General features: G+C 40.9%; 1 non-coding gene across 1 annotated transcript; it reads left to right on the plus strand.

The window, feature by feature from the left end:
* The first annotated feature begins 8,961 nt into the window (after positions 1-8,961).
* trnat-ugu lies at positions 8,962-9,035 on the plus strand. The gene has a single exon. It is a non-coding gene; the product is annotated as a tRNA-Thr (tRNA).
* The last annotated feature ends 1,714 nt before the right edge of the window (positions 9,036-10,749 follow it).

Raw genomic sequence — 10,749 nt, forward strand, 5'->3', positions numbered from 1 at the left:
GTAGAAAAACAAGGGACAGCACAAATGTCATGCATAGAATGTGTATTAACAAATATAGCAGCTTGCATACAGATTGCAACCAAAATTCCCCAAAACAACTAAAATCTCAGTCACTAAATCACAATCGAAAATGCTAAATCAAGTCTCTGTTGCAATCAACCTATTGTATGTATCTGTCCTCCAGCATAAATCATCAATTCAATATGAAGTCCATCAAGAAAAATCCCAAATATAAGCAAAACAATAAATTAAAATGCAAAAACTGAAAAAGGATTGATCTTACCAGTTCAGTTATTAAAAGTTAGACTTCCAAACTTGCAGTTCACAGTGTATTAGTAAACTGGCAAACCTGGAAAAGTGTTTGCTTTTGTTTTTGCTTGTTAAAGGCTGTCATCCATGCTAAATCAAACAATGATGGGGTGATACACAAAGTTAGGTTGAATGATCACAAGTTAGGCCATTTTTCAAGTGGTCAAAGGTCAAATTCGGGTGAAAATGGGCATAAGGGAAATAGTAATAGAATTAGGATAGAGGTTTGCACGGGACTGATGAATTCATCCCGCTCCTACCTGCACCCGCAGCTTTTCATACTGCACCCACCCGCATCCGCTGGCTTTCTGTCCGACTCCCACCCGCTACCACAAGAACTGGTCCCGAACCCAACCCAACTGCAATGTTATTTTAGGGGTATGTGATGCAGCTCACTTGCCAGCCATGGTCCCAGCTATTTTTGTGTCCTATAGACAATATCAAATGAGCAAAGGTAACCTAAGAAATAGCATAGGTTAAATTACCAGACATTCTCACGTGGCCTTCAGAAAGCATTCATACACCTTGACTTATTCCACATTTTGTTGTGTTACAAGCTGAATTAACAATGCATTAAATTGTTTTTCTTTCTCACTAATCTAAACAATACCCCATAATGACAAAGTGAAAACATGTTTTTAGAAATGTTTGCAAATATATAGAAAATGAAATACTGAAATATCTCATTTACATAAGTATTCACACCCCTGACTCAATATTTTGTAGAATAACCTTTGGCAGAGATTACAGCTGTCAGTCTATCTGGGTAAATCTCTAAGAGCTTTCCACACCTGGATTGTGCAACATTTGGCCATTATTCTTTTCAAAATTCTTCAAGCTCTGTCAAATTGGTTGTTGATCATTGCTAGACAACCATTTTCAAGTCTTACCATAGATTTTCAAGTAGCACTTTAACTGTTTTCTTGGTAAGCAACTCCAGTGTAGATTTGGCCTTGTATTTTAGGTTATTGTCCTGCTGAAAGGTGAATTCATCTCCCAGTGTCTGGTGGAAAGCAGACTGAACCAGGTTTTCCTGTAGTTCCTGTACGTTAGCTCAGTTGGTAGAGCATGGCGCTTGTAACGCCAGGGTTGTGGGTTTGTTTTCACAGGGGGCCAGTATGAAAGATGTATGCACTCACTAACTGTAAAGTTGCTCTGGATAAGAGCGTCTGCTAAATGACTAAAATGTAAATGTGGAATCATGTAGTAACCAAAAACAGTCTTGAAGGAGTTCCCACATATGCTGAGCACTTGTTGGCTGCTTTTTCCTTCACTCTGCGGTCCAACTCATCCCAAACCATCTCAATTGGGTTGAGGTCGGGTGATTGTGGAGGCCAGGTCATCACTCTCCTTCTTGGTCAAATAACCCTTACATAGCCTGGAGGTGTGTTAGGTTATTGTCCTGTTGAAAATCAAATTATAGTCCCACTAAGCGCAAAACCAGATGGGATCACCAGCAAAGCACCCCCACACAATCACACCTCCTCCTCCATGTTTCACGTTGGGAACCACACATGCGGGAGATCATCCGTTCACAGATTTCCCACAGGTCCAATGTCCATTGCTCGTGTTTCTTGTCCCAAGCAAGTCTCTTCTTATTATTGGTGTCCTTTAGAGTGGTTTCTTTGCAGCAATTCGTCCATGAAGGCCTGATTCACGCAGTCTCCTCTGAACAGCTGATGTTGAGATTAGTCTATTACTTGAACTCTGTGAAGCATTTATTTGGCCTGCAATTTCTGAGGCTGGTAACTCTAATGAACTTATCCTCTGCAGAAGAGGTAACTCTGGGTCTTCCTTTCCTGTGGCGGTCCTCATGAGAGCCAGTTTCATCATAGCGCTTGATGGTTTTGCGATTGTACTTGAAGAAACTTTCAAAGTGCTTTAAATTTTCTGGATTGACTGACCTTCATGTCTTAAAGTAATGATGGACTGTCATTTCTCTTGCTTATTTCTTGCCATAATATGAACTTGGTCTTTTACCAAATAGGGCTATCTTCTTCTGTATATCCACCCTTACCTTGTCACAACACAACTGATTGGCTCAAACGCATTAAGAAGGAAATAGATTCCACAAATTAACAAGGCACACCTGTTAATTTACATTCTTTAGCAGACGCTCTTATCCAGAGCAACTTACAGTTAGTGCATACATTATTTATACTGGCCCCGTGGAATCGAACCCACAACCCCTGGCGTTGCAAACGCCATGCTCTACCAACTGAGCTACATCCCTGCCGGCCATTCCCTCCCCCCTGGACGACGCTGGGCCAATCGTGCGCCGCCCCAAGGGGTCTCCGGTCGCGGCCGACTATGACAGAGCCTGGATTTGAACCAGGATCTCTAGTGGCACAGCTAGCAAAATGAAATTACAGTTTTAATATCTCTGGCCCAGAAAGTCAGATTCTTGTGAGGTAAAGTTCTCCTTGGTGGCTCTACAGACCCCAACTCTAGGTGAACACGTGAATGTTCATATTTTCTGTATATTAGTATCTCTTAAATCATAATAACTGTATAAAAGGTAACCATTAATGCATTCATTCAAAAGTCTAAGTGTTTATGTTTGATCAGGGACATTTAATTGTTTTTAATTGTTATGTCCCCTCCACTTCTAAAACCAAAGTTCCCCTGTGTTTGATCATCTACTCAGTTTTAGTTAAGAATTTCAGGATATTTACCCTAAATCTATTACTATTTCCATCATGCCCATTTTCACCAGATTTGACCCCTTGATAATAGCCTTAAACTACATTTTACGTGACATCCGGCCTTTGTGTATCACCCCATCATTGTTTGATCTAGCATGGATGACAGCCTTTAACAACCAAAAAAAAAAGCAAGAGCTTTTTCCAGGTTTGCTGGTCTACTATATAGAGTTGAGAAAATACGGTTTTAAAATATTTTCCTAGTTCAATTTCAAAATGTCTGCCTGCTTTTTCTCTCTCCTTGCCTGTCTAATTGACTATGGGTGAGGTTAGGGAATGACCAGGGCATGGCTCCTGGCTGACTACAAGTAGACTCCTGCCAGATCTCGCTAGTCCTGGATAGATGTTTAACATATTAGCTAAACCAAATCATGTGATATAGCAATCTGATACTTAACTGCACAGTTGGGGATGTGGCACACAACCATTAGTTGATGCAATGCAACGTCTGCAATGTAGTCAGTCTGAAACGATACCACATGCATACAGTACATTCTAAGAAGACTGCCATATCATTTGTCCTCTCTGTTCTGACAAATTTTAAGTCTCAATTTTACCTTTGTTCTACAATATGGATGTTCAATGAATATGCCTACAACAACCTGTTACAAAATGTTGTACATTTCTCAATGCAAATCATGGCACTTTCAAAGTCCCAGTCTATGAATGGTTTGTGTGTGTCACTGAGGGTATTCATTTTCTTCCAGACATCTCTGCAATTGGCATCTCCACTTAAGTCCAAGAGGCTTCTCAGTTCTCACTGAAGGTGAAACAGTCATCTGTCAACATTATTATCTGAGGACCAATCTCTGATACCAGCCTGTGTTGGCAATGTACAGTACATTGAAAGACGAAGACTACATAATAGACAATGGCTTCTTCTCATTCCAATAATCAACCATATGGTTTCTCCCAGTACATGAGCGATGCATATTGTGCCAGGCTCATTAGGGGAGAAGAATATGCATGATTATTCCCTCCATGGGACTCCTCCATTGGAGGACTATGGTGTACTGTAATTACACACATCAATTATTCACGTTACTAATGTTATTGGTCTGTAATTCTATTACACTCCAGTATTAAATGTACAGGTTCTGGGCCCAATCTTATACAGTAGGCTAGTTATGCACACCAGCCTAGAAACTTCAAAGACATACTGTACCGATATACCAGCTTACTACAATCTCCTGATGATGTTTCTCTGTTTCTTCGCTGTTCACCTGTGGGCTAAGGTTAGATTTAGATTTTGTGCTTGTATGAAGAAAATGCATAATGTTTTTGCCCTTTCATGATATCTGTCCTTCCAAATTGCATTTGGCAGTACAGGACTAAGTCAAGAACCTTTCATCCTTCATGGCTTTTTTAAGTTTAACTTCTCAAGTTGTAATTCACTCCTCCTTGAACTATGTGTTCAACAAGTAAGGCACTAGATACCTACAGTACATTCTTCACATGCTCGCACTGGGCAATCTTGTTTTTTAGCCATGCCCTTCAAGGTTACATCCTGGTATTCCTGTAGGGAGCTTGGTTTTCTGTGCAGTCATAGTCCATGCTAAGGTTCGGTGCACACTGGCCCCTATCAAAGCAAAAAAAATGCTGCTACATTTTAAATGGGTCACTCGCCCTACGGGCCCAGGGAGATGGGCACGGCCAGGGCTGTGGCAGCTCCACTCACCCTCAAACGGGTCGATGATGCATGGCCGCTGGGCTCCGGCAGCTCACCCCAGAGGGGCCGGAGAGAACGTGGAACACCCGTGGAACGGCCCAGTCAAGGTCATCGTGAGGAATGCTGGACATCTGCCATTACAGCCAGAACACCACCACAACCATGCATGAGCAACAGAGCACATCAATCTAGCAGTAAAGATTGTAAGCCAATGTACTGTGTATAGACATAAACTGTGCATTAGGCTTCATATTGCACAGAGTATGATATTGTGTTTATTATATGTCTGTATTTCTCAACTTGGACATTTTATGAAAAGGAAACATAAGGAGAAACATGGATGAATTAATACACTTTAGTATAAAACACTTTGTGGAGGGGATTAATATTTACTGTAATTTACGTCTACATTCATAACATAAGTTATAACATAACGGTAGGAAGGACGTAAAAACCACTTTGGGTAAATATACACTGAGTGTATAAAACATTATTAATATTGAGTTGCACCCGCCTTTTGCCCTCAAAACAGCCTCAATTCGTCAGGCATGGACTCTACAAGGTGTTGAAAGTGTTCCACAGGGATGCTGGCCCATGTTGACTCCAATGCTTCCCACAGTTGTGTCAAGTTGGCTGGATGTCCTTTGGGTGGTGGACCATTCTTGATACACATGAGAAACTGTTGAGCGTGAAAAACCCAGCAGCGTTGCAGATCTTGACACACTCAAACCGGTGCGCCTGGCACGTACTACCATACCCCATTCAAAAGCACTTTTTTGGTCTTGCCCATTCACCCTCTGAATGGTACGCAAACACAATCAATGTCTCAATTGTCTCAAAACTTAACGATCCTTCTTTAACCTGTCTTCTCTACATTATCTACACTGATTGGAAGTGGATTTAACAGGTGACATCAATAAGGGATCATAGCTTTCACCTGGATTCACCTGGTCAGTCTATGTCATGGAAAGAGCAGGTGTTCCTAATGTTTTGTACACTCAGTGTGATGTCCGACAGCAGAGCTAGCACATTTAGGGTAGCATTAAAGAGAGACTCTGCATCACCTAAAACATATTGCTTCATTGCATAAAAGCTACCACTGGAAAATATATTTAAGACTTTTGCTTGACATAATATGTATCCCTTTGAGTGGGGGGACTTAATTCACAAAATTAATTAAATAACTAAATTAATCATCATAAAAATTGCATAATGTTCTGCCCTTTTGAGCGATTGTTATCTGAATTAATGTTACATCACTCCCACAAAGCTTCTATATTTAGCTACATATTTTCTTTATCATTGTTTTTATGTGTTTCATTATCAATGTTTGTCTTTTCCTCCGTTCAATGCCTTGTTATCTCCAAATCTCTCTCCCTCCTCTTGGCTTCTTTTTATCTCTCACCTCTGTTCCGTTTCTCAGTTTAGCTGACACATTTTCTCATCTCTCTCTCCCCTCTTCTCCCTCTCGCTTCTATTTCATACATTGGCTTCCTTTGTTCCTATCGTATTACTCATCATTTCCTACTCTACTTTCACATGACACACTTTTAACCCTTCACTATTACTTACTCTCTCCCCTTTGTATCATTGTCAATTGTGGGCATTATCCCCCATAACATTTGCATACGCTTATTCTCCTTGCATAGTGTCTGTTTTCTGTCTTCATTTCACTCTTCCTGTCTTTCCTCCCTCCTCCACCTCACTTGTTTCTTTTGACATCTCTCTCTTCATCTGTCCAGTTCCCCCACTGCATCTCCCTATCCCTCCCTCTCTCTTTCACACACTCATGATTTCCCTCAAGAATCTCTCGTCTCTTTTCATATCTCTCTCTTTTCATATGGCCAGTTCCCGCCCTCCCTCCATCCCTTCCTCTCACCCTCTTTTACATACTTCTGATTTCACTACCTCTCAGTCCACTCCTCCCTTAATTCCCCCTCTCCCTCCCTCTATCCATCCCTGCCTCCCTCTGTCCCTTTCTCTTTTACATACTCCTGATGCTCTCATCCTGGCCCCTGCCTGTCCGCAGGGATTAATTGATAGTGAGAGATAATACATCTTCCCATTAGGAGCAGGCCCCTGCCCATCGCTCATTATGCACCAGCTGCTCCTGGGCGCCGAGGCCCGGGGTTCCCCTGCTTTCTTTAACACCGACGTCTGGCATCTCCGCGGCAGCAAGGTTAATCTCTCTCTGTCGCAGTTCTGTCTGTCTGCTGGCTCGCGAGCACACACACTCACACACACACACACACACACACACACACACACACACACACACACAACCAGTCAGATGTTTACAGTCTGTGGACTATTGTTAATTGTTGTGAGATACACTATATATACAAAAGTATTTGGACACCCCTTTAAATTAGTGGATTCGGCTATTTCAGCCACACCCGTTGCTGACAGGTGTATAAAATTGAGCACAAAGCCATGCAATCTCTATAGACAAACATTGGCAGTAGAATGGCCCATACTGAAGAGCTCAGTGACTTTCAACGTGGCACCATCATTGGATGCCACCTTTCCAACACGTCAGTTCGTCAAATTTCTGCCCTGCTAGAGCTTCCCCGGTCTACTGCAAGTGCTGTTATTGTGAAGTGGAAACGTCTAGGATTAACAACGGCTCAGCCGCAAAGTGGTAGGCCTCACAATCTCACAGAACGGGACCGCCATGTGCTGAAGCGCGTAAAGATCGTCTGTCCTCGGTTGCAACACTCACTACCGAGTTCCAAACTGCCTCTGGAAGCAACGTCAGCACAATAACTGTTTGTCGGGAGCTTCATGAAATGGGTTTCAGCTGCACACAAGCCTAAGATCACCATGCACAATGCCAAGCGTTGGCTGGAGTGGTGTAAAGCTCGCCGCCATTGGACTGTGGAAGGCCCTTCCCTGTTTTAGCATGACAATGCCGTCGTGCACAAAGCAAGGTCCATACAGAAATGGTTTGTCGAGATCGGTGTGGAAGAACTTGACTGGCCTGCACAGAGCCCTGACCTCAAACCCATCGAACACCTTTGGGATGAATTGGATGGCCGACTGCGAGCCAGGCCTAATCGCCCAACATCAGTGCCCGACCGCACTAATGGCTCTTGTAGCTGAATGGAAGCAAGTCCCCACAGCAATGTTCCAATATCTAGTGGAAAGCCTTCCCGGAATAGTGGAGGCTGTTATAGCAGCAAAGGGGGGAGCAACTCCATAATAATGCCCATGATTTTGGAATGAGATGTTCGACGAGCAGGTCTCCACATACTTTTGGTGAGGTAGTGTATCTTGGGTCATGATTCAATGGCCGTACCATGTATTATATGCTTCCTTTCTATTGCATTCTGTCACTTATTCTGTCACTTGTTATGTCGCTTATACAACTGTTCTGCAGCCAAACGATGATGATGATGATGATAACTGGGATAGTATAAGGGTTGATGGTTGACAATCTCTATCAAGGCCTAGATAAAGACTATTCTATAAGAATGTATCTCTGCTTGCTGTTCCACATTAAATGTCATGGTAACAGACAAGAGCAGAGAGAGACCATTTCTAAGAAGGCTTCTGTGCTCTGATGTATGGATGTTTGCCATTGAGTAATAGTCATGAAATAGACAAATGATCGCTCAGTGTGTCTCAGTAATAACCCCTGGAGGCTCCGATGCGGTCGCTGCAGATGGACTCTCTTCAGAAGGCCTCTATCCATCTTTTTGTGTAGAAGAAGTGCCCCACACATTAGACAGCTCAGTCACTTACCACTCCAACATGCACTACTCTCTCCACTCTCCCTGCTGGTTGTGCATGTCTTAGCGAGTCACAATGGTATCCCAGTAACCTTGTAAATAACTGGTTTAAAAATGCACGTTTCTCTGTTGCGCCCTCCTGTCATTCATGTCACTGTGCACTTATACTTCAGTGGTTCGGTATCAGCAAGCTCAGGTAAAGCATGACTTCAAAGGGATATTCCACCCCGAGTGAATGAATCCATATGGCAAATTGCAAAAAAGTTATCTTTGAGCCAGCTCTGCAGAGAGAGTTTGGATACACTGCAGTGTGAAAACTTTACCTTTCCATACTGAGAAGAATCTAAATGTGAAATAACCTGAGAATATAATGTACCACTCTACTAATAGTGCAAAACAACCTGTTAATACATAGATTTCCAGAGGTAGATGTTCAGACCTGCATTCAATCTGTGCTGTACATTGTTGCTATACATTGTAGTCTACCAATCAGAGGGACAGCTGGAGATTTTAACCTGATAATATAATGTTGGGTAGACTACAATGTATAGCCTCCTGTAGCTCAGTTGGTAGAGCATGGCGCTTGTAATGCCAGGGTTGTGGGTTCGATTCCCACGGGGGGCCAGTATGAAAAATGTATGCACTCACTAACTGTAAGTCGCTCTGGTTAAGAGCATCTGCTAAATGACTAAAATATAGCAACAATGCATTCAAGTTTAGTTGTATGAATATAGTCTCTATCAACTGACACTATGAATAATAAGACTCAAACAAGAGTAATATAGTTTTAAATTTTTTATTTAAATCTTTATAATCATATAACCCATACAGCAAACTGTACAATTGAATTATTCACAGTGTGTTAAAAGAAAATAACCCAATAGCTTCTCTATTTCCCCATGTTTTACTTGGTTATTCTAATAATGGTATTCTCTTAACACATACAGTTACTAGGTAAACAGAAAATGTTACAAAACGTTACAAAAAACGATATTCATAGAAATTCTGCATGTCCACAAAGAAAACCCTGGTCGGCACCAACATATTAATCCTATTGTTTGAGAGGTTTCCCGTCAAATGATAGAAGCAGACTATTCAGCTCAACTCAACTCAACTCAAAACATAAATAAATACCTAGCGCTGTGACTGTTTGATTGCTTAATAAAGTATAACTCATTCTAACTCATACCACATACTGCTCATGTTGTGTCATTTTATTATTTTTATTATTTTAATCTTAGATTTCATAAAATGTTGTAAAATAACTGGATTCAAATTTTGGTATAAAAAAGACAGTATGCTTTATAACTGGGACTGTTTGAATTAACTAAACTCAAATCTTGGTAGTAAATTCAAATAGTTTTATTAATGGAGAACTGATATCAATTTTCACCACAATTATTTCGGAGAATATGTGAAACTTGTGTTTGCAGTCAAAGGGGAATTCAACTGGAAGCCAGTCTAACCTGTAGTGTAGCAACCAATCTTTGCCCAACTGCATCATGGGGTTCAAGAGAAGAAAAGAGCCAGCAAGATCATTCAAAATCTATTCTAAAAGGAGTTTCCTCTACAGTTTTGGGGAATTCAATATTACAACGTCACATAGACCCCATATCAATATATTAGGTGCGATAAAATAAGATTTACATATATTATTCTGCTCTTGGTGATCATAATCCAATATAATATATTAAAATCCATTCCAATCGAATAAATTAATATGGAGGATGGGGAAGTGGGAGTGGGGTACAGGTTAAAGTGGCATATGAAACCAAATTTAAATTAAGAAATTGCACTATATTTTTGGCTGAGAACAAAAATGTATGTATTTACCTGTAAAAATTTAGCAAAATACATTTTTTCCTGTTAATCTTATCTACATATACTCTACTTTGCAGAAGGGAGTTGATTAACATTTATACAATGAGTTTCTACCAAACCAATAATAAGTCACACAGATTTAAGTTTCCTTGAATCTTTACATTGTTAATGTTGAAAAAAAGGAACCCAGGATAGTTTGTATTTTTTATCAATATTGTAAACCTCACAGAGGTATGCTGTCTCTTCAGCTCCCCTATTCCGGCAACTCCATATAGACTCCTAGCATCCTACAGCTCAATACTCATTGCAGATATACAGTTTATAGGCGTTACAGACGACATAAACACAGAAAACCAAACTTCAGATCTTCCGTCTGTTTGTTCAACTCATCATCTGAGCATGATATTGATTCATGATATTGATTCATGATATTGATTCATTTATCTCTAGTGCACAGTATGAAAATCAAATGCAAAAACCAAAGGGTCTTGCCACTCAGAGCTAGCCTCTCTCATTT

This window comes from Coregonus clupeaformis, unplaced genomic scaffold (genome assembly GCF_020615455.1).
Source record: "Coregonus clupeaformis isolate EN_2021a unplaced genomic scaffold, ASM2061545v1 scaf1088, whole genome shotgun sequence".
Lineage (NCBI taxonomy): Eukaryota > Metazoa > Chordata > Actinopteri > Salmoniformes > Salmonidae > Coregonus > Coregonus clupeaformis.